The following is a 23678-nucleotide window of genomic DNA, read 5'->3' as shown; positions in this document are numbered from 1 at the left end:
ATTTTTAATCTACACCATTGTCCTATATTAGCTATATATAAAGTTGAATTCTTTGATTTGTCGTTTTTACCCCATGACGGCTGACACATTGAACCCCGTTATTTTAGTATTATAGATATCTACGAGGAATTTATCTACTGTGAACTTTGAAAATGCATCTCTTGTCTAGGCAAAACACCAAGTTTGACCACATTAGTATTATAGCATGTGTTGAAATTAAGACGACACTTCGAAATATATATACCGCATACAAGTATTTAGTTTTGTGAAAGGTTTTCAAACGAGGGTATATAAAACTGCCATGACCATTTAATTATTCAGTGAATTGTGATACATATTAAAGATTATCGTTTCCCTGTCATACTAAGCTGAAGTCCAGAAATAAATCAAATTAATATTCAATAAGATAGTTCAATTTTAATATATGTCAAATTTTAACAACAAAAAATGATATTGTACCCAATATACTTGTAGTATATGTGTTATGTATACTATGCAAAAGGCCAGTTAAAATGTTTTTTGTTAATTGGTTTTACAAATAATACAATTTTTAATAATCGAAATTGCTTATTATGCAGCAATTATGACAACGAAAGCGTTTTGCTCTTGCTTATAACATCAGAAACATGCGAAAGTTATTTTTTTCTAAACATTCATTTTGCTCACAATCATATTAAGGATCCATCAAGCTTATAATGTTTTCTAAGCATTAAATTTACACAAAATCTATGGAATTCTCTTTTTGTTGTCCACAGTTTTTAATGACGCCGTTATATTCACTTTTATTACCAACGATACAGTCTATTTTTTGAAGAAGATAGAACTTTAGAATGTCAATCAAAACCAGAATAAAAAATGTCGCTGATGATATCATGATAAATGAGTCAATATAAATAGATGAAGCACGATAAAATCCGGATACAATAAATAAATAAAAAGTCGGTCTAACGCACCACATTATAAAGAGGGCGCGCGACATTGTATGGTTATAAAGTGAAGTGTTGAAATGGCAGATGGAACATGTTTCCTTTGATGGAGAATTCTTCAGTTCTGAAATGGAAAACAACATACAAAATGAGAATATGTTTAAGTACTTTATCATTGTTCTACTAATCTTTAAATTTTTTATAAATTTTGTCAGTCACATAATTATAAGCTTACTGCCAGTGGTATCTTGATGATGTTTTAATGATGTAATAATTGTACATTTTTCTCAAGGATGAGCTAGCACACACTGTTGAAGGTTCCATCGATGTATTATTTTTTATATCTATTAAACAAAGTTCAATTGATTGTTCTTTGCCTAACGTCAAGTAGCAGATATTTAATGCATGATTACAATGTGATTTCAACAAATAGCTAATTGTGATAAATAATAGAAATGAAATTCGAAAAAGTTTATTCATAACCATTACTATTTTTATTTTAAAATCGACCTGGACACATTTTATCGCACGTAATCAAATCATTATCGCCAAAATGTGTACACAGAATATCACTCGGAAAAAAATTTTCATAATGACTTAATCATTACGAGGTCGAAAATACTCAATATAATTATATTTCTTTTTATTTGACCACTTTGGAAAATTGCAAAAATATATTATTGTCATTGCACACTTTAATATCTTACAAACTAAAAATAATACTAACCAGAAAATGATGACGTTTTGTATACTGTCTGGTATAGTACTACAAAAGACGGGACAAAAAATAGCAAATATTCCAGAAAATAACCGCTAGTCAAAGGTTCCTGATGCTCAAAGCAATAGAAAGATGTTTTAGGTCTGGTTCTACTAATTGTTCCATCGTTGAGGCATTGATAGTAATCCATGAGGTTCAAATCTTTCAGGTATGAATCACATTTAACGTATTTGGTTTGCTCAGGATGTTCAACAATCGAGCATGTTGACAAGAAATAGTTCCATATAATAATTGATATTAGCGATAAATAGACGTAGACGAAACAGACTACTTTTACTAACAATTTTTTTAATGGAACGGACGACAATATAATTGTGCCGAGTAGTACGGAACAGGTCAATGAAACTGAAGGCATACTTCTGAGAGGGAAATAGAACAGGAAAACATTTGTTTTATTCCAGTAAAGTTTAACAAAATATAAAACACGAAGCAGTTCAAATATATATTCAACAACTATAATGCTGATAAAAGTTACTGAATATTTGTGTTGTGCCGATAAACATAGCGGCACTAGCGCAACAGAAACAATCAAAGTCAAAGTAATAATAAGAATTACTGGCACTAACGATACATCCATATTTGAATTAATATTCTATCAAACTACTAGTTTTAAATCATTCTTCTTATCAATGCAAAATCTGGATACCCTGTAAAAGATCAATGGGAATCGATTTAATTTGTATTGAAGCCCAAACAGGAAGTGTAATTGTACTTTTTAAAAATCGGTATGTGTTGTTTGTCATATAGTTTTAATTTAATTAAGTGTTGTAGCCTTTTTCGTGATGATTATCGTATACTAGTAATCGAAATTATTATTTGTTTTACATATATTTAGTAATATTACGTATTTGTATTTTACGAAAATGGTCTAGGTAAAATCCCCAATTTTTTCTATAGAATGAAATGCCTGTACCAAGTCAGAAATAGGACAATTATTTTGCATTCGTTTAATGATTTTGAGCTTTTGATACTACTTTTTGTTAAGTAACTTTCTGTTTTGAATTTTCCTTGATGGTTTTCAGTCTTGTTATTTTACTCTTTCATATATTTTGTGTAAAAATAAAATTGAAATGGAAATGGGGAATATGTCATAGAGAAAACAACACGACCATAGATCAGACAACAACTGAAGGCCACTAATGGGTATATATTTCACAAGAAAACTGCTTACATTTAATGTACAGAAATTTTACAAAACCAAATACGGGCTCTTTATCGCATGTTATGTTATGTACTTTCTTGAACTAATTCACAGAAGCTTACCTGATTCCATTGAACAGGACCAAGTGCACACCTTTTCGTACAAAGGCAAAATTTCGATTTCACTTAACTTCCTGTTTAACATTTACTGAAGATTTGTTGAGGTCATCTTATCTATATAAATCACCATTCGATTTAAATGATTGCAAACTGAAATCCTTTACTTTCTAGTAGTTTAAACCTATACGACGAATATTGTTCCAATTATTGGCCAATAGTGATGATATTCGCCTTTTTTTTTTAGAATTTTAACAACACTAAACAAGAACATTCATACACAGTTAAGTGAAGTACTTTCAAGAGAATATTCAGATGTAGGATGACTGTTTACTTTCTCTGCTACTGTTATAAAACTGAGGCTACTAGGGCTTTAAGGTCTTTTCTCATGCAGTTAATTCAAATTAAAAAAAGTTGAGAAAAAAAAATCATCTGTTCGTAAAATTATTTCATCCAATTAATTCCTCAGCTTTGGGAAAATATATTCAGTGGGTTCTGCATTTATTTTTATTTTTATTGTCCAATCGCAGTGTTCAGATATCATTAACAGAAGAAGGGTACACACAAAAGCAACTTAAGTCCCCGAAAATAAGTACTATACTGCCACCTTGAACGCCACAATTAGACCAGGATATGTTTACACTTCTGAAGCACCTAAATTCAATCCCGGGGTACGTATCGATCAGACCGTTATGTTTGTGTATTCTTTTTTTGTCATTTCGTCGTTGTTCGTTTTTTTAAAGCTTGTTTTCGACTAATAAGATTACATGTCCTTTTGTTGTCTTTCGCATTTGCTTATGTAACTGCTCTCGCTTTGTGTGGTTGTTAAATTTTCAAACAACCAGGTAATTTAATATTCAGGCGCCAAAGTGTCATATGATATCGGCGCTGAAATGACGCTATATGTTTTTTTTATTTTTGCTTTTGAAAAATTAAATCAGTATCATTTCTTTCCCTCGCGTAAAGTTTCTACTTTTCAGTACATCCTTGATTATGTTTGATATTGGGCGTTTTTGGTAAAGGAGAGTTTAGAAAGGCTCTTCGGACGCACTAATTTAAAAGTTTTATTTTCGTGTACTGCTTTCAACTAACTGACAAAAAGTATTACATCAAAAGTAAATAAAAATATCGAACTCCGATAAAAAATACTGAGCTAAAAGCAAACTTCAAACTATACTCGAAAGAACCTATGTAGATTACCTGAAACTTTGATTCTTTATAGTAAAAAGTCATCACTAAAAGAGAATAACCTGTATTACGCATATTCATTTATAACAACGAGTTAACTGACAATGTCAATCATATTCACATATTTGTAAATGATCCTGATATAAAAAAAAACACAACAAAATGGAAGCTTTTAACGACCTTGACTGGCAAATTTCTATCTATTACATTTTTCAAGATAATAGGCAACGAATTAAACAATTTTGAAAATATATTAACTTAAAGACAACTTCAAGGAATCGAATTAATATGTATATCATGTTGTCATATTTGTAGATCTGGTTTTGCTGATTATTTTTGATTTTTGAAGATTCGATACATCTAATGACAATATAAAGATATAAGTCAATGTCGTGAAGATGGTAAAAGTCGTCTTCAAAGGGCTATAACTGTAATAAGGAGTCATCTGAAAATTTTGATCATGATTACTTATATGTAGATCTTTTCTTGCTAATCGTTGTTGCATTCTAAAGGTTATCTCCTTCTATAAAATTTTCGAGATATTGGCAAAAACAATATTATATGATAAATTTGTCAATTAAGGTCAATGAGTCGTATAACAAAGTTTTGACATAGACGGACAAAGTATAGTCCCCAATGTTTTATGCTAAGTCATGTCGGCCATCATGGTTGACAGGCGGGGTCACCAGACACATATTTAAAACAAGATACATCAATGTTGATCGGTTAAATTTAGCCATGTAGTATCATAGGATAGAATATTTGTATCAATGGACAACGATGGACGACACCGACGGATGATGTTTGCCAAGTGATGAGAAAAGATCAATTAGCCTATTGGCCAGGGGAGCAAGAGATGATGAGGCCATAACAAATGACACAATCAAATGCTATCAACCAACGGTACAAATGAAAAACTATTTCCATAATCCTGACTTGGAACATACATTCTCCAAAGACAATGGTGGATTTATAGCTAGCATTACCTCCCATTTAAATGGCAGTTGTTAATAGCTTCGTTATATTGATAAAATTAGGTGAGCAACCCAAACAGCCAAAACTGTTAGGGGACATCACAGAAATTCAAGACAACTGACAAAAAAAAAAATCAAACAAACATTCATCTCAAAGACGCCAACAAACTACAGGCTCTGAAGAGCATGTGTCGTCACATAGGTCTATGTACACAATCAACAATGGACTGTCTCAAATATTCCAAAAAAAAAACAGATAGAATTCATGACAAAATTTGTTGATGTTGATATTGTATTGCTGATTATTTTGTCTGTTTAGTTTCTCCTTTAGTTTTTGATCAAAACACAAAAGATGGTAAAACAAAAAATGCTCTTTTAAGGGCAATCCCTTCTTTGAAGGGTGGCAGTCTCTAACTATTAGCAAAATTTTACTTGCTTGCAGACTTGCTAGGCCGATCATTTTCGTTATTTCAAGTTTACAGTTATCTATTCTAATTCAAAATTTAAAAAAAGTGTAAATGGTCATTAACGTGTAAGCAATAAAATAAAGAGTAGTGGAAACTTTTGCAATATGGTCGTCAATGTAGATCTTGTCTTGTTGATCATTTTTGCGTCTTAAAATTTCTACCTTTCTGTGTTGAAATTGTTTTGTTATTTTAATATTTAACCTTAAAATGCAAAAAGAAATAGTAGAAATTGTCGTAAGATTTCTATCACTTTTATAACGAGCCAACTGACAATTTCAGCAATGCATACTTATTCGTAGATCTTAATCATTTTTGCAACTTATAGTTTCTCTTTATCTTTTCTGGATAAAAGGCAACAATGGAAAAATAGTAAAATTTGCTTGACAGTTATATAATACCTCTATGTTTAAATTTCTAGCTAGCTCAGCCATCTTTGTTTTTTTTGCCAGCACGGCCATCGAACATCATATCTAGCATATCTAGCATATTTACCTTTCCCATTAGAGAAGACTTGGAGCTGGCATTTCAGTTAACTGCTAGTAGTCTGTTGTTATTTGTGTATTATTGTCATTTTATTTATTTTCTTTTGTTACATCTTCTGACATCGGACTCGGACTTCTTTTGAACTGAATTTTAATGTGCGTATTGTTATGCGTTTACTTTTCTACATTGGCTAGATGTATAGGGGGAGGGTTGAGATCTCATAAACACTTTTAACCCCGCTGCAATTTTGCCCCTGTCCCAAGTCAGGAGCATCTGGCCTTTGTTAGTCTTGTATGATTTTTGATTTTAGTTTCTTGTGTATAATTCGGAGTTTAGTATGACGTCCGTTATCACTGTACTAGTATACATGGCCTTCGGCTGTTGTCTGCTCTATGGTTGGGTTGTTGTCGCTTTAACACATTCCCCATTTCCTTTCTCAATGTTATTTAAATGAGTTGCAGCACTAAATATATTTGCATTTAGATTTACCAAACGGCCATTGAATTAGATAGGAAAACTTTCGTTTGTGTTGAGGTGTAGGGTAGAGAGTTGAAAAGTCATAAGAATAAAAAGGACCAGCATACGCACGTAATTTATCTACTACAGTCAAAACATTTTTTACACTCCATAACTCCACTATTTTCATATATTTCATTACAAAAGTGTATGATAGTTGTTCTTTGATAGTTGTTAAGGAAGTAGCTAAAAGCACTGAAATATTAGTTGTAGAACATTTACTAAAGGCCGAGATAAAACATTATCTTACCTCCTATACATTTCTAGGAATATGATTGGTTAAAAAGCGTCCTCGTGGAAACAGTGTTTATCTAATATTAGGTTAGTTGGGAGACGGGGCTTATTTCATACACGGCTAGTAGTGGAGTTACATCCCCTTATATTCCATATAAGGTAATAAGGAGGCGGGGCTTATTTCATTCACGGTCAGTAGTAGTGTTACGTTCCTTTAGAAAAACGAAATAGTACTGAGAAAAAATCTTAAAGGTTTCGACAGACGAAGAAAGTGATGATAAAAGTGAAATAAATTCATAAAACACCTTTAAATTTAACAAGTTGTCATTGTTGGCATCTGTTTTTGTAGGATCAAAGGAAGAAGTTTCTAAATCATGTTAATACTAACTGTATTAAAGACTTGCTCATTTTGATAGGTCACTAGTCTAAATTTTACACGTTAAAATAGTCGGTAAGATAATTTCGTTACATAGTGTGCTAGTGACGTAATACGGTATATAAGGGATCAGTAAATTCCATATGGGGATTCGGGCTTCGCTCTCATCCCATATGGAATTTACTCACCCCATATATACCGTATTAGGTCACTAGCACACTATGTTACTAATAATATTTTACTACTTTTTGTGTAGTTCATGTAACCAATACAATTAAGGGACCTTCTAATGAGGCCTTAAGCTGTGATATAGTTATGACATGTTTGTTTACTATATGACTTGAATGTAGATGAATTAAAAAATTCATTCTTAAGGAAATACGTTTAGTATTGACGACATTATTGGCTGCTTTGTCACCAGTGCAAACACAACCGCTTTGAAAGTCTAATTCTTATTCTGGAAAATGGTGAATTGTGTAATCTTTTATAAGTTGTTCCAGTTTTCCGTGGAAAGACCTATTGCTTTTCTTCTGATTACTAATTTTTTTCTTCGGTCAATTTTTTTTCCTTCACTGTTTTATTGTTTTGCAAGATGTCGCTTAGATATTTGGAAATATGATATCGTACAGTTTGTACGCTTTTGTAGCTAACATTGTATAACCGAATACTTTTGCATGTAAGAGTTATCTCCCCGAACACTTCTTTTTGTTATTTCTAAAACTTTGCAATCGTATAAGAAACCGACACATTTATTTTTCCAAATTGCCCGTTATCACCTAAGAATGTTTCGTTTAGTTTTGACCGAAGCCGTATAGAGATTTCATATGAGAGTTATTTCCCCTTTTGTATTTGATATAAGTGAAATGTATTTGTAACTGGAAAACCACAAGTAACAGAGGCATAGGTTCTTTTGATTTGAGGTCCTTGGTCCAAAAAAAATGAAAATAAGGTTAAGGTCAAAGGTCAAAGTCATGTTCAAATTTTTACTTTGGCTTGTTATCACTTATATTCAGAAATCTTATAAGATATCTACAAAAATGTGTTCAAGGGTATGTAGAAATTCATTGGGAGTTTTCCGCCTTTTATATCTAATATTAGTCATGTGGTAATATACCTCAATAACAATATATAGCAGAGGCCTAGTCTTGACCTTCAAATTGGGGTCAAGGTCAAAGCTTGATTTGACGTTTTAGATTTTGACATTTGCTTTAACTTTTAATTTATGCATTATAAACCTATGGGACTAAGTTGCAAGTCATATGACCTTGAAGATATATACTTGAAATGACCTTTTGTAAACCGGAAGTTGCCATTTTTTGTACTTATTTATTGTAAATTGTACATTGTATCATATATTTAAGGAATCAGTGTAAAACCAGAGAATGTTTACCAAAACTAGAATAAAACATGACATTGATGATATCATGATAATTAAGTCAATATAAATAGACGCACGAAAAGAGGATCCAAATGCAACAAAAAAGAAAAAAGTCGGTCTGACGCACCAAAACATAAGGAGGGCCAGCACCAATGTATGATTGCAAAATACAATGTTGAAACGACAGATAGGACATGTTTCCTTAAAAGGCGGATACCAAAATTCTGAAATAGAAAACAAGATATTAAATAGACTATGCTTATAGATACATAAAATAGTATATAATTTTGCTATCAAACTGAGATAAAAGCTTTTTTATTCTTTAAAATAAAAATCCGAGTACCACTTTCACGATAATTTTACGATTTTTGGCTTTCATATATTACTACGGTTAAACAAATTATCTTAGTGTTGTTTTTTAACGTCCAGTAGCCGATTCTTAATCTTTTATTGACAAGTTAAAGAAAGAGGTAGATAAGTAAATATCGTCATTTTAAAAGTTAATAAGTTGATTGGTTATGGCTCCAATTCTCCTACTCACCAATTCATTTAAAAGATATATTTGCATAAAACAACATATTAGTAGCTCATCAATATCTAAAAATAAGTCGGGAAGTATTGTCGTCAAATAATTTCACAAGCATGGCAATGTAGAGCTTTACGATAGAAGTAGATTGAAATTGTATTATTCCATGTTTATACGTTTATTATACTAAATAATTTAAGGTAGTACCTTTTTCTTCCTTATTTTGCCTATTTCCTTAGAGCTAACAAACTGCAAACACAACTTCGACCTTTTATTGCAACATAAGTTTTGTCCTAGAGGTCATGTACAATTAAGTTCGTACAAATGATTACTTACCAGAAAAGGATGACGTTTTGTATAGTTTGTCGTACAGTAATGCTAAGGAAGGAATACTTAAAAGCAAATATTCCAGAAAGTAACCACTTGTCCATGGATCCAATTTTTCGTAACAGTATAAAGCTGTGTTTAGTCGTGAGTCATCGAAGTCATAGTAGGAATATTTTTCCATTATCAAGGATGTTCCCAAAAAATTGTTCCAAACTGTGATTAATGACATCGATAATAAACCATATATCAAACAAGCGGCTGTTAAAGAAGATTGTTTAAATGGGAAAGTGGTCAAAACTATTGTGCCGAGTAATACAGAACAAATCATCGAAATTGTAGGCATGCTTTTTACAGGAAGAAAATACAAGGAAAAATTTGTTATTTTCCCGTAAATTTTCACAAAATATAAAACACGGAGTAATTCAAATGCATAGTCAACTAAAATAATGCTGATAAAAATTACTGAATATTTGTGTTGTGTGAACAAACAAAGCAGCACCAGCGCGACAATAACAATCAAAGTCAAAATGGCTATACAAATTGCTGGCACTAACGATAGATCCATATTTGAATTATTATTCCATCATACTATTCTTTTTATATCATTTCACATCCAACTTTAAAATACTAACACCCTATAAAAGATCAATGAACATAAAATCTATTTTTAATGAAGCCCAAACAGGAAGTCTAGTTGTACTTTTCAAGAATCGTTATGTATTCTCATCATGATTTATGTAAAAAAGAATTTTGTAATAGGCTTTTTCAGATTCTAAAGAGCCATGGGTCATTTCATTGTTCGTACCCCAAAATGAAAATAACGTAACGTTATTGGTCGAATTTCCATTGTTGATGACATCTTTAATGAATCACGACGTTTTGGTGTACATTTTTGAAAATATTACACAGGATGCAATAGATTCTGAAACGGCGAATTGTTTTACACTGATCATTACATACATTAAGAAACGAAACATACTTTAACTTTACGAGAATGGTATATATGTTTTTGTTGTGTATATATCTCTCAAACATTAATTTTGTAGAATTTTTACAAAACTCAATACGAACTCATTATAAAATGTAATGTTTATGTACTCTTTTTTCTTCACTCCAAGAAGCTTACCTGTTCCCATCGAACAGAACCAAGTGCACATCTTTTCGAAATTCAAAAACAAAAGGGAAATTCCGATTTAACTTAACTTCCTGATTCACAATTATGTAGCGTTTCATGAGGACATTTAAAATATATTCATAAATTATACATTGTTTAATTTAAATGATTGCAAAGTAAAGTCTTTAACTTTCTATTTTTTAAAACCTAGCTTTAACATAATGTCTATATGATTACATTAATGCATACTGCATGTAACAAGCTGTCAGGTGTTGTGAAATGTATAATTTCTTAAAATAGGTTTTACTTTTTTCTCTAGAAACCAGACCACTTTGCTGCCCGCAGAACTTTGGTAGCGTATTTTTGGTCAAGCAATTTCTAAAAAGTCAAATCAGAAAAAAACTGAATTCCGAGGAAAATTCAAAACGGAAAGTCCCTGATTTGCTATAAGTAATCATAATTCATTGCAAAATCAAATGACAAAACACATCAAACAAATAGATAACAACTGTCATATTCATGGCTTGGTACAAGCACTTTCAAATGTAGAAAATGTTGGATTTAACCTGGTTTTATAGCGCTAAACCTCTCACTTGTACCACAGTCTAACTTTCTTTAATGTAGGTAGCTTTCTATTTATGAAAACGTAGACAACTTTCTACGTTTTTTTTTTTCATTTGAATATATATAAAAAAAAAACTGAGAATGTATAAGTGTTGCATGAGAAATGTAAAAGAGTGACGAAAGATACCAGAGGGACATAAATCGAAAAAAAACCTGACAACGTCATGCTACAAATGAAAAACGACAAACAGACAAACAATAGTACCCATGACACAACATAGAAAATAAAGAATAAGCAACACGAAACCCACAAAAAACTAGGGGTGTTCTCATGTGCTCCGGAAGGGTAAGCAGATCCTGCTCCACATGTGGCACCCGTCGTGTTGCTTATGTGATAACAAATCCGGTAAATAATGTTGGCTGATTGGCATCAAACGAACGGATAACAACTGTCATATCCCTAATTCATAATCACACTTTGATTACAACAATTTTCAATAAATGCAATAAACAGTTGAACACGATGGGTGCCTCATGTCGAGCAGGATCTGCGTATCCTTCCAGAGCACCCATGATCACTCCGGTGTTTCATAGGGCTAGTGTCGGTCAGTTTTCAGCTTTCTATGTTGTTTTTGTAGACTGTCTTTTGGTTGTGTTAAGAATAATTGTTATAAAATCATTAATACTGTAATAACTTGTATGGTTTAATTTGTATCCGTACAAAAGTGATCTAATTGATATGATATGATGTTCTATTTTAAGTTTATCAAGTAATGGTTTTATTTGATCCCAAAAGGATTTCAGAAATTTGCATGTTAAAAAGTAGTGCTCATAATCTTCGATGACATCACAAATATTACATAGCGGAGTTTTAGTTATTTTCCAAGAGAAAAGTAAGTGTTTGGTTGGTAAAATGTAGTGCAGAAATTTCCATCTTAACATTTTGAATTTATTATCTTGTAAATAATAAAAGATATAATTTAGCATTTGTTGTCTTTTAATCGTGTTGTTTTCCAAGATAAATATGTTGTCCCATTTTTTAAATCCTTGAATTTTTGAATGGTTTTTCATAATATCTATTTAAGAGGGAGATGTAAATGTCTTTAAAAGAAATGTTTTTAAGTGATACCATTTTTCCTTTTTTTATCTTTAAATTTATATTCGGAGTCAATAGCAACTTTTGTTTTTATTGATTCTTCTTTAGTTAGCTCTTGTAACCACTGTTTTGGTAATGCTTTCATTAATTTAGAATATTCCGAAAACCAGTTAGCATGACAGGAAAGTTTATTTAAGATCATGTTTTGATTAAATTTTCCTTTATTATCAATAATGTCATATAAAAACAGAATTTTACTATTTATTCAGTTTTTGAATATGAGACATGTACCGTTAAATTTGATATTTTTATTGCCCCATATAAGCTGCTGCCTAATTTGTTTATATGATAGATGATCTGATTCTTTTTCAGATTTTGAATTTATCCATGATATGATTATTCTTAAATATAATTGTGGAATTAGTTCTTTCAGTTTATAGATCAAATTAATATTGTTGAAATTCATTTTAAATATAAGGAATTCTTGTCCAAATTTATCAAAATAAAATTTTGGTAGGGCTTTCCAATTGGGTGATAGATCTTCGTTATCGATGAGTTTTTTTACCCAACCAATATTTATCGCTTCTAGATATTTATCTATGTTTATCATTTTAAGCCCGCCAGCATGGTAATTTTTACTTATTATATCCGTTATAACTTTTTCTGATTTATTATTCCATATAAAACTATATATTAATTTTTAAAATTTTGCTAGGTATTCGTTATCAATTTCGTTTACAGATGCAGCATAAGTAATATTCGGTAAGATTAATGATTTAATACGAGTTATCTTACCTAACATAGTTAAATTTCTTTTATTCCAATCTTTAATTATTTTTTCAGATTTTTCGTATTGTCGTTTCAAGTTTATTTTTTTACACTCATTTTTATTAAGTCCAAAGTATATTCCCAAAACTTTTATAGGTTTTTGTGTAAAATTAATGTTTTCAACTTTATCTTTGCAGGACTTCAAATTGCCGAGCCATATTCCTTCTGTTTTATTTCGGTTAAGTTTTAGGCCTGAAAGTGATCCAAAAATTTCTATAATATTCAAAGTTAATGACACTTCTTGTTTTGAATTTAAAATAAAGTGGTGTCGTCTGCAAGCTGGCTTAATTTTAAGGTATGGGTTTTATAATCTAGTTTAATTTGAAAACCTTTAAAAATTTTATTTTGTCTTAATCTACAAGTGTGGACACATATGAGTGAGGATAGTATGGTTGGATGTTTGACAGTGTCTTATGACAAAAGGAGTTCTATGTTTTTCCTATTTGGTGTTATTAGTTGTGTTGCACGATGACAAACAATCTGAGCATTAGGAGTGTTGTTTATTTATTATTTAGTTTTTATGTTCAAGACGGGCATGGAAGAGACATTAATTGCATTAGTTACCAAATGATTATGATAGAATATGTTCCACATCTTTGATTTTGGATACATTTTGTAGCTAGGAGAGCAACACATAATACATTTTTCTAGGTTCATATTTTCATGTGTTTTTTTTTTCTAAATGGGAGATGATATCTAGATTTGAGAACATGATATAAGGAGCCTGTAATTCAGTGGTTGTCGTTTGTTTATGTGTTACATATTCGTTTTCATTTATTTTTTTGTACATAAATAAGGCTGTTAGCCTTCCCGTTTAAATTGTTTTACATTATCATTTCAGGGCCTTTTATAGATGATTATGCGGAATTGGCTTTGCTCATTGTTGATGGCCTTACGGTGACCTGTAGTTGTTAATTTCTGTGTCATTTTGGTCTCTTGTTGAGAATTATCTCATTGGCAATCATACCACATCTTTTTTTATATGTATTTGCTTACTATTTGTATGGTTCTATTTATATTACTTTGTGGAGGATTGTCAGTATCATTAGTAAAAAAAATTGTTAAAAGGTCGAATTGTTCCTCAGATTAGAATACATTTATTGGTTTTTAGTAATGACTATGCCTGACAAGATGCTAGGGGCTAGATGAGATAGGAAGTAAACTTCTGTGCTGATTTTTATCAATTCTTTGATAATATTTCCTCCAAAGCTGGTCGAAGCAAAAAAAAAAATTGACAAATATGAAAATGATTTCACCAAAAGAACTTTTTTGAGCATGCTTCAAAGACTCAAAACTGCTCCAAAAGTAATCTAATAGAATTTCAAGCCTGTCAAGTGGATATTATCAACATCTACTTAATTAGTCTTAATATGTCTAAATATCTAAAAAGTTATAGTATTCAAAAGGTATTGCAAAATTATTCTCTTTTCATTTTTGTTTGTTATATAGATACACATATAAGTGATACATGTACCACAAATACAGTATTTGTTGTGGTATGAAAGTGTAGTAATTAACATTTACTGTTACAATGTTAATTCACACAAATTTATTAGAAATAAACAATGAATGAAAAATGTTGAACATGTACAATGAAACATAGTTTTAGAAATCAATTAGGCCAGATAGGCCTTATAATTTTTTTTAAACATAATCAAATGACCATTTACACTCAGGACCAAGTCATCAGTAGGCAGTACAGATGTATTAAAACAACCTAGCATCATATTGCTAGTAGCGGGAGTAGCATTGTCGGGTAAATTTGTTCTTTTTATAAAATTTGGTCAAAGGACATATAATGTTTGGTTCAAATCGATATATGCTTTTTATCTCCCTATTACTTACATTGAAGAAAGAGGTGATACTACTTTGACAAATCCTTGTACATGAGAGTTGTCTGTCAAATCTTTATTTCACAAAGAATGAATTGCATAACAATGAACTGAGCTCAAGCAAAGTACTTTAATAATACACTTAGACAAAGAGCTAAATCCAGTGATATACTTTGTACTGCAGGTTCTTCATGAACATCATTTGACCAAAACCATATCTCAATAAAATGCCATACTACATGGTTGGATCAGAAGTCCTGAAAAAGACATGTTTTTTTTTTATTATCGTATTTTAAGTATGCACAGGTTAAAACTTTCTTGTGGTATAATCATTCAGTATCTAGCAACTATCAATTTGCTTCATGCACAAATTGATATAGGTTGAGCGCTCCTCTGTTGGAAATAAGAACACACCTCCTGGCTCCACCTAATTTAAGTCAACTGATGAAGAAACATTCAAAACTATAAAATGTTATCCAAGACTTTTCAGTGTCTATTTACCATTGCCACTGAAACAGTGATATATTTGTACACATATATACATGTAAGACTAAAATTTTAAAGTACTACATATATAAGACTAAAACTGATATTCGGTCTTTACTACATCTTCATTCCCCAAGTCATTTTCAAATTTTCCATATTTAGCTATATTTAAGCTAACTACTCCTCACACACATGTATAGATTATCAGTTTTTCTACACATGAGTATCGTAAGATATTTGCCAGTGAGCCGCAATGAATATTTTTAACCAGTGAGCCTAGCTAATGAGCTAAAATGAATCAAATTGTGTACTCAGTCAGAGTTGTTGATATTTTAAGATATCTTTACAAAGAAAACCTGCAAATCTCAGTGGCAATTCAGCACTTTTCATATAGGGGTGGCCTCTGACTTTCCAAAGGGCTGCCCACTCCTGTCAAGCTTTGATGATTTCCTATATAATCAACTAAATTTTTCCCACCAATAGGAGGATCTAGGGGGCAGACCCCTCCCCCCCTTTTCGTTAGAAAAATTTTGTTGATTTTATAGGGAATCACTGAAGCATGACTGGAGCGGGTCCCACCTTATGAAAAGTTCTGGATCGGCCACTGCCACCGCCTGGGTCTGTCTATGCATCTGTTTATGGTTCTGCGTAATAGTACCAATACTGTTTTTTTTCACCTTCCTTACTTGGCCCTAGACAGTTGCTTATCTGGTCAAGGTTCTATCACTAGATTTTTTTAGACTAGAGATTTCATGCGTACAAATTAAACCGGACCTCAAACGCATGTACTACAGACGAAAAGAGACAAATAATTTTAAATATAACCTTGAGTTTACTTCGACTACTGATATGCAAACCAAAAAACAGACACAAAAATATCATAAAATAGCGATTGAAAGATTGATTGCACTTTGAATGTATAGTTCAGACTGAGACACGTGTTACATGATCATGAGGAGCTGGTTTGTTTACAAATAATAATGTCACGTGATCACTCACTGACGTCACAATTTGCATCGATCTTGCAGTACACTAGACAGTTCGCTCAAACAGTACCCATTATCATGCAACGCAAATGTGATTGGTTATCAAATAATACAGAAATAATGCATGTACAGTTTTAGAAGAAATTAGTTCATCAAAAAGATTAGATTTTCACTTTTGACACGAATAGGTCGGGTTGACATTTCTGTCATCGGGGATAATATTGAGATAAATGGGATTAAACTGACCGTCAAAGATGTCTAGAGAAGCACATCTGGAGAACTTTAACATAAATAAGCCATAATTACCAAAATTACTCTATATTAATAAACCCTATGTCAGTGAAATTTCACAATGATTACAATAAACAATTTTGATACTGACGATGATGCTGGTCACGGTTAAATTGGCGCAAAAAATATTCTTACTCCTATTGCTTTACGTAATAAAGTTTGTATAGAATTGAATTTGACTGAAGTTCAGCATACAAAAAAACCTGGATATGCAGAAGTATGACAATATATTACTAATAAAGTGTGTATATATTTCTGTTAACGAAGTTGCCTGTATACTTCACTTGAGCGAAAGGATATCTCTATTTGTGAATCGGTTTATTAACCCTTTGAACCCAGGGTCGAAGTTGAAGATGTTAACATATTAACGGAAATTTTTTGGGTTGCGTTTACATCATTGAGGCCACCTATTTTCATTGCGGGGTTTCACATATTTCAAATGGAATTATAGAAAAAATAGAATGTTGTTAGCAGAATTCAAACAGAAAATGATGAAAACTTGATTATTTTTAGCAATACATAAATTGGATTGAGAGTCTGTGTATTCACATTAGTTGTAAAACTCTCCTTAATTATTCCTGTGAAGCGTGTGCTTTATATCGAGGCTTGCTATGCTTTACATCGGCACCACAGTGCTTCAACCAATCAGGGAATGTTTATTTGGGGCATTCGACCTATTCTAACTCAGATTTTTGCACATTTTAATCCAAATTATAGAAAAATGGAATATTGTTAGTACATATAAAATAGAAAATGATGAATACTTTTAGTTAAAGATGAATTGGATGGGGTTCACATTATTTGTACAACTATCCTTACTGATGCCATATTTTGGAATTTCCGTGACCTAAATGGTTTGCGAAAATTAATATTTCTATATATAGTTACTATAGTAATTAAACTTCAAAAAGTAAATCGGTTCGATTGAAGTATTATACGGCGGCTTCACTGTTGTGCCTTTAAAATACACCTATACTGCACGTACAAACTATGCTAGAGGAAAAACGATGATTTTTCAGTGTTATGCATAAAGCATTATATTTAGGACTATTTGGAAATGCCCTTAAATTGTATGAAGATCAAGAATAACTGTATTTACCAATTTCATTCACAAATTATTTCTAGAACGGGTTTGTTGTGACGCCTCCGGGTGTGGGAGCTTCTCGCTGCATTGAAGACCCATTGGTGGCCTTCAGCTGTTGTCTCCTCTATGGTCGAGTTGTAATGGGTCTTTCCCGCATAAGCAATTTCACACAGCAAAATATAATGAACATGTTTACTTTTATATAAGTTTCTTTAATAAGGAAGTTTATTAGTAAATTGAGTTGTTTTCGCATCACTTAAGTAATTACATGTAACGAACTAACATAGGTCCAAGTAATGTGCAGTGGCTGATCCAGGGGAGGGTTTTCAGTTGGAACCACCCCTTTTCTTGGGCGATCAATGCATTTGAATGGGCACATGGTTGGACCCCCCCCTTTTCACAAAATGGCTGGATCCGCCCCTGATGTGTTTCAGTTTAGATTAGAGTAACTGAGACAGATCCAACCATTTTTTTAAAAGGGGGCCTCACCCAGGATAAGCAGAGGCGGATTTAGTAATTTTTCAAAAAGGGGGGACCTAATGTAAATTGAGTTTTTTCGCATCACTCACTAAATAACATAGGTCCGAGTAGTGTGCAGTGGCGGATTCAGCAAGAGGGTTCCCCGTTGGAATCGCCCCTTTTGTGGGGTGATCAATGCATTTGAATGGGGACATGGTTGGACCCCCCTTTCAAAATGGCTAGATCTGCCACTGATGTGTTTCGGTTCTGACTTGACTAGCTGAGACAGATCCAGCCATTTTTAAAAGGGGATCCTAACCCAGGATAAAAGGTCAGTTCCAACTGATATCCCTATCCAAATGAATTGATCGTCAACAAAAAAGGGAGGTTCAACCTCCGGAATCCCCCCTCCCCTAGATCCGCCACTAACCAAAAACTTAATGTGTACAAACCTGACGTAAAATTATGTACTATTGAATAATAATAATATCACATTACCTCCAAAAATCACATGTTTCAATAATCCAAAAACGATGTTTATGTAAGAAGTTCCCGCGCAAATGTCATGTGTTACCGAAACGGGAAACACACAAAAGAATTGTAGGTGCATGTTGTCATTCGCATTCCGATTAATTTACACAGTTCAATAAAATATATATGTTAACATTATCTATATTGGTTTTGGCTTTAGTTACTAGATCAGAAAAATGATTTGTTTCTCGCAGACAACACAAAATAATATACATAACTCGACACTTAATCTAAACATCCCTACAACAAAATGGGACGACCAAACAGATTTCCTAATTTTGATAAAGGTGAAATATGTAGAATAAGAATTGTGCAATCTGGAATAAGATCATAAATAAAGCCCTATATAGAGTGTAAATAAAAAAAAATAATGTATGAAATCATTGTTTATTACATCTGCTTGCATAATAATATTGAAGTTGAAACTAACAACGATCACGTGTATCCTGTCAACCCCTGAAAAACATAATATTGTCTTCTTGACTACTTCCGCAAACCGTGGTCTGGTAAAATGATATATTGTTATAGTGTATGTTAACTAGCTAAAATTTCAACAGCAATGACGAAAATTATAGAACTCGCGGGACACCCTTGACGGATTCCGCGCTCAACGTTGAATGGTCTTGAAATCCAGCCATTATCTAATATGCAACCCTTTATATCTGTGTTTCATTTTTGACGTGTCGCAGTCAGATTTTTTTATCGCCCTCTGAGTTTTAATACCCTTATGATATATACAACCTCTCTTTAATATGGCTATTTCTGTTGTACTCGGTTTCCCCACGGCAGGTTGAAAACATGCAAATTATGATTCCCCCCACTGATTAACTTACAACTGACAATGACCAGACAGTCCGTTGAAAAAAAGACTGATGTTGCTGTCCTCTTACCAAGCACGACTGCTGTATATTATATGCCAATTAAGGTTTATTCTACCCAACATTTTCTTAATGAGAATATTCAAAGGACCATAGGAGATTGTAGATGTTTGTAGATTGGCCATGTTGAATCGGCCTATCAAACTACAAGGTCCAATTCAAATTATGCAAAATGGAATGAAACAATCATTATGATTTTATATATATATATCTTAGTCAGGGTGACTAAATTCATCGTTTTAAAGTACGAGCATTTATATAACACTTCGACCAAGCGTTAACGTTAATTTTAACTCCACTTCCAGTTCGGGTTATTCCTGGAATCAAACATTGAGTTTACTTCCGAGTTGCAAGTAAGTGGTCGAGATCCGATTGAAAAGTAAAATAATGCTTAGATTTTGAGATATTAGCCAAAAACTGCAGATTACCTGTTTGTTCTATTTTTAGCCATGGCAGCCATGTTTTTGACGAAACAGAAAATAAAAAAAAGACATTGTATTCTTGTTACCCTAAGGAAAGATCTTTTTTTTTTTATTAACATTCATTTTGCTCACAATGTTTGGATTTGTCTTTTTGTTTCCCATACATACATTCTGTAAGGACAACATTACATTCACTGTCATTATCAACATTAAAGACAAATTTATGAAAAAGATAGAATTTAAGAATGTAAATCAATGCTAGTATAAAAAAAACCGCTGACGATATCATAATAATTAGGTCAATGCAGAAAGACGAAAAGTACCCTGGTGCAACAAACAAATAAAAAGTCGGTCTCACGCACCAAATTATAAAAAGGGCCAGCGCCATTGTATGGTTATACAGTGAAATGTTGAAACAGCAGATGGAACAAGTTTCATTACAATTCTTCAGTTCTGAAATACAAAAAAAGGAGATAAAAGGGTATGTTTATATAGTTTATTATTCATCTGTCAAAATGTAAAGGGTTTATAAATTTTGCAATTTTTACATAATCATAATCATTGTATCTTTGATGAGTGTTTATATATCGGTTTTTTTCAGGGCAACTTAAGTTATTCGATTAATTTTTTTTTCATAGGCACACTTTCGGAAATAGTAAAAGTGTTGTTCTTTCTGTCTATTTTTTGCAAATTTCTTAAAATCTATAAAGTTGTGTCATTACTTTTGTTAAAGATGATTTTAAAAGCAGGTATATTTTTTTTATTTTCGTACAAACTTTACTTACCAGAAAATCGTAACATCTTGAATAGTTTATCGTATAGTACTGCAAAAGACGGGACACTCAAAAGCAAATATTCCAGAAAATAACCACTGGTCCAAGGTGCCCAATCCTCAAAGCAATAGAAACCTGTATTAGGTCGTCCATAATCAATGAGGCATTTGTAGTAGTCAAATGTATCTGAATTTATCAGGTAATGGTCACAGTAGGTTCTTTTGGTTTGACCAGGGTGATCAACAATCAAGCAGGTTGCCAAGAAATTGTTCCATATTATGATTAATATTAGCGATATAAGGACGTAGATGGAACACAAAACTTTTACTGACAATTTTTTGAATGAAACGGATGACAAGATAATTGTGCCAAGCAGTACGGAACAAGTCATTGAAATTGAAGGCATGGATCTGAGAGGAAAAACAAACAACAACAAATCTGCTTTGTTCCAGTAAAATTTAACAAAATATAAAACACGAAGCACTTCAAATATATATTCAACAATAATAATGCTGATAAAAATTACTGAATATTTGTGTTGTGCGGACAAACATAGTGGCACCAGCGCGACAATTACAATCGAAGTTAAAACAATAATAAAAACTTCTGGTATTAACGATATATCCATATTTGAATTAATTTTCCATCCGTTTATTCCATTCTACTGCTCGCTCCAAAATCTAGATACCCTGTAAAAGTTCAATGGGTATAAAAGCTATTTGTATTGCATCATAAACAGGAAGTGTATTAGTACTCTTTTAAAAGCTGTATGTGTTATTTTTCAACCATTTTTAAGCGAATTTGATTCAGTTTTGTTTATAATTTTTCCTTGGGAGGTTTGCATTCTTGTTAGTTACCTCTTCTATATGTTTTATGTGTATATATTACCCAAGAGAACTGCTTAAATTAAGTGTTGATTTTTTACAAATCCCGATACAGACTCTATATAACATGTAATCTTATGTACTATCTTTTACTCCCTCCAAGAAGCTTACCTGTTTCCATCGTACAGAAGCAAGTGCACACATATTCGTACTAAATGGGAACTTCCGGTTTAACTGAACTTCCTGATTCACATTTACTGAAGCGTTTCATGGATTAAATTTATGTATATATAAATTACCATTCGATTTAAATGATTACAAATTTTAGTCCTTTAAACCAAGCAATAACATAATGCTAGATGACAATATGAATGCATACTTCCAAAACTGTTTGGGGCTGTGAAATCTTTAATTTCTTCTTATATCATTTTTTAATTATTTATCTGGAAACCATATCTCTTTGCTGCCCGCAGACGTATGTTAGGTTGGAGCATAAAATAGGGGAAGTATTTGTTCGGAAGATTAAATGTTCCTATGAAATATGAAAGTGTATTTTGGGTCCGGCATTTTCTTATTTCTTTATTGTAGCTTGCTTTCTTTTTATGAAAACGTAATTACCCATATACATTCTGCTTTTGATTTGCATTTGATGAAATTTATTCTATTTTAAAAAAAAACTCAGAAAATATAACAATAGTTCATGAAAAATGTACATAATTTTGGCTGCTTAATTTGACAAAATCACAGATTCAATGTATAAAGACAACAGTAGTATACAGCTGTTCAAAACTCATAAATCCATGGACAAAAAACAAAATCGGGGTAACAAACTAAAACCGAGGGAAACGCATAAAATATAAGAGGAGAACAACGACATAATATTATAATGTATAATGCATTATCTGAGGTTTTTGCATTCTACTGTCCTGTTCCATCTAAAATGCTTTTGGTCATATTTGTTTTGGTGGTTTATCAAAATATGCATTAAACACTCTTTAAATAGTCCAATGTTCATTAAAATGTATGAAACCGTTCTATAGACTTTAAGATCAATACACAGTTAAACATGTTTGGTGACTATGTGGAGCAAGATCAGCTAGCCCTACCAGAGCACACAAATTCACTCCGGTTGTTGATATGGCTCGTATTGATCAGTCTTCAGCTTTCTATGTTGTTCTTTGAAGACTGTCTTTTGGTTGTGTTTCTTTTTTTTCATGGTGCTGTCATTTTGTTATCGCCTTATAAGTTTGAATACCCTTTGAAATCTTCCATCTCTCTTTTAATGTGGATACTTCTGTAGTATTCGGATTTCCTCACGGCTGGTTTAGACTACTTGACAACATGCAAATTGGGGTTTGCCACACTGACACTGACCAGACTGCCTCTTGCCATGTTGGACTGCTGAATATGGATCTCTATGCGCATGCGTCAACTGTGTTTTCTTCTACCTATATCATTTTCTTATATTAGTGAGAATACCCAAAGGACCAGAGATCAATGAACATGTTTGTAGATTGGCCAAGTAAAATGGCCTATCAAACTGAACGATACAGTTGCAAGATAATGCATAAGGGAGGAACAATTAATTACGATTTTATATAGCTTAGTCGGTATGACTATATTCATCGACTTAAAAAAAGGTTTAAGTGAGCATTCACATACTTTATTTGGCCTTTTTAAATTCTTTTGGATTCGAGCGTCACTGATGAGTCTTTTGTAGACTCAACGCGCGTCTGGCATATATAATAAATTTAGTCCTGGTATCTATGAGTTTATTATACTTCTTCCAGTCAGAAGTAAAATTACAAAAATACTAAACTTCATGGAAAATTCAAAACAGAAAGTTCCTTATCAAATAGCAAAATCAAAAGCTCAAACACGTCAAACGAATGGATAACAAGTGTCATATTCCTCACTTGCTAAAGACATGTTCTTATGTAGAAAATGGTGGATTGAACCTGGTTTCAGAGATAGCTAAACCTTTCACTTGAATTACGGTCGCATAAATATTGATTTACATTATATTGTCAACGAATAGTAAACAAAACAAACAGACATAATAGGTAAAAATGTCAAAAAT

General features: G+C 32.2%; 1 long non-coding RNA gene across 1 annotated transcript; it reads right to left on the bottom strand.

Moving 5' to 3' along the window:
* Positions 1-19619: 19619 nt before the first annotated feature.
* LOC139516586 (uncharacterized) lies at positions 19620-21867 on the bottom strand. The gene is made up of 3 exons (XR_011662985.1): positions 21770-21867; positions 20787-21463; positions 19620-20454 (listed from the first exon to the last, which is right to left on the bottom strand). It is a non-coding gene; the product is annotated as an uncharacterized lncRNA (long non-coding RNA).
* Between the last annotated feature and the right edge of the window lie 1811 nt (positions 21868-23678).

Source organism: Mytilus edulis, chromosome 3, assembly GCF_963676685.1.
Source record: "Mytilus edulis chromosome 3, xbMytEdul2.2, whole genome shotgun sequence".
Classification (NCBI taxonomy): domain Eukaryota; kingdom Metazoa; phylum Mollusca; class Bivalvia; order Mytilida; family Mytilidae; genus Mytilus; species Mytilus edulis.
The sequence above is the reverse complement of the archived record's forward strand: the minus strand, read 5'-3'. Positions and strand labels throughout refer to the sequence as shown.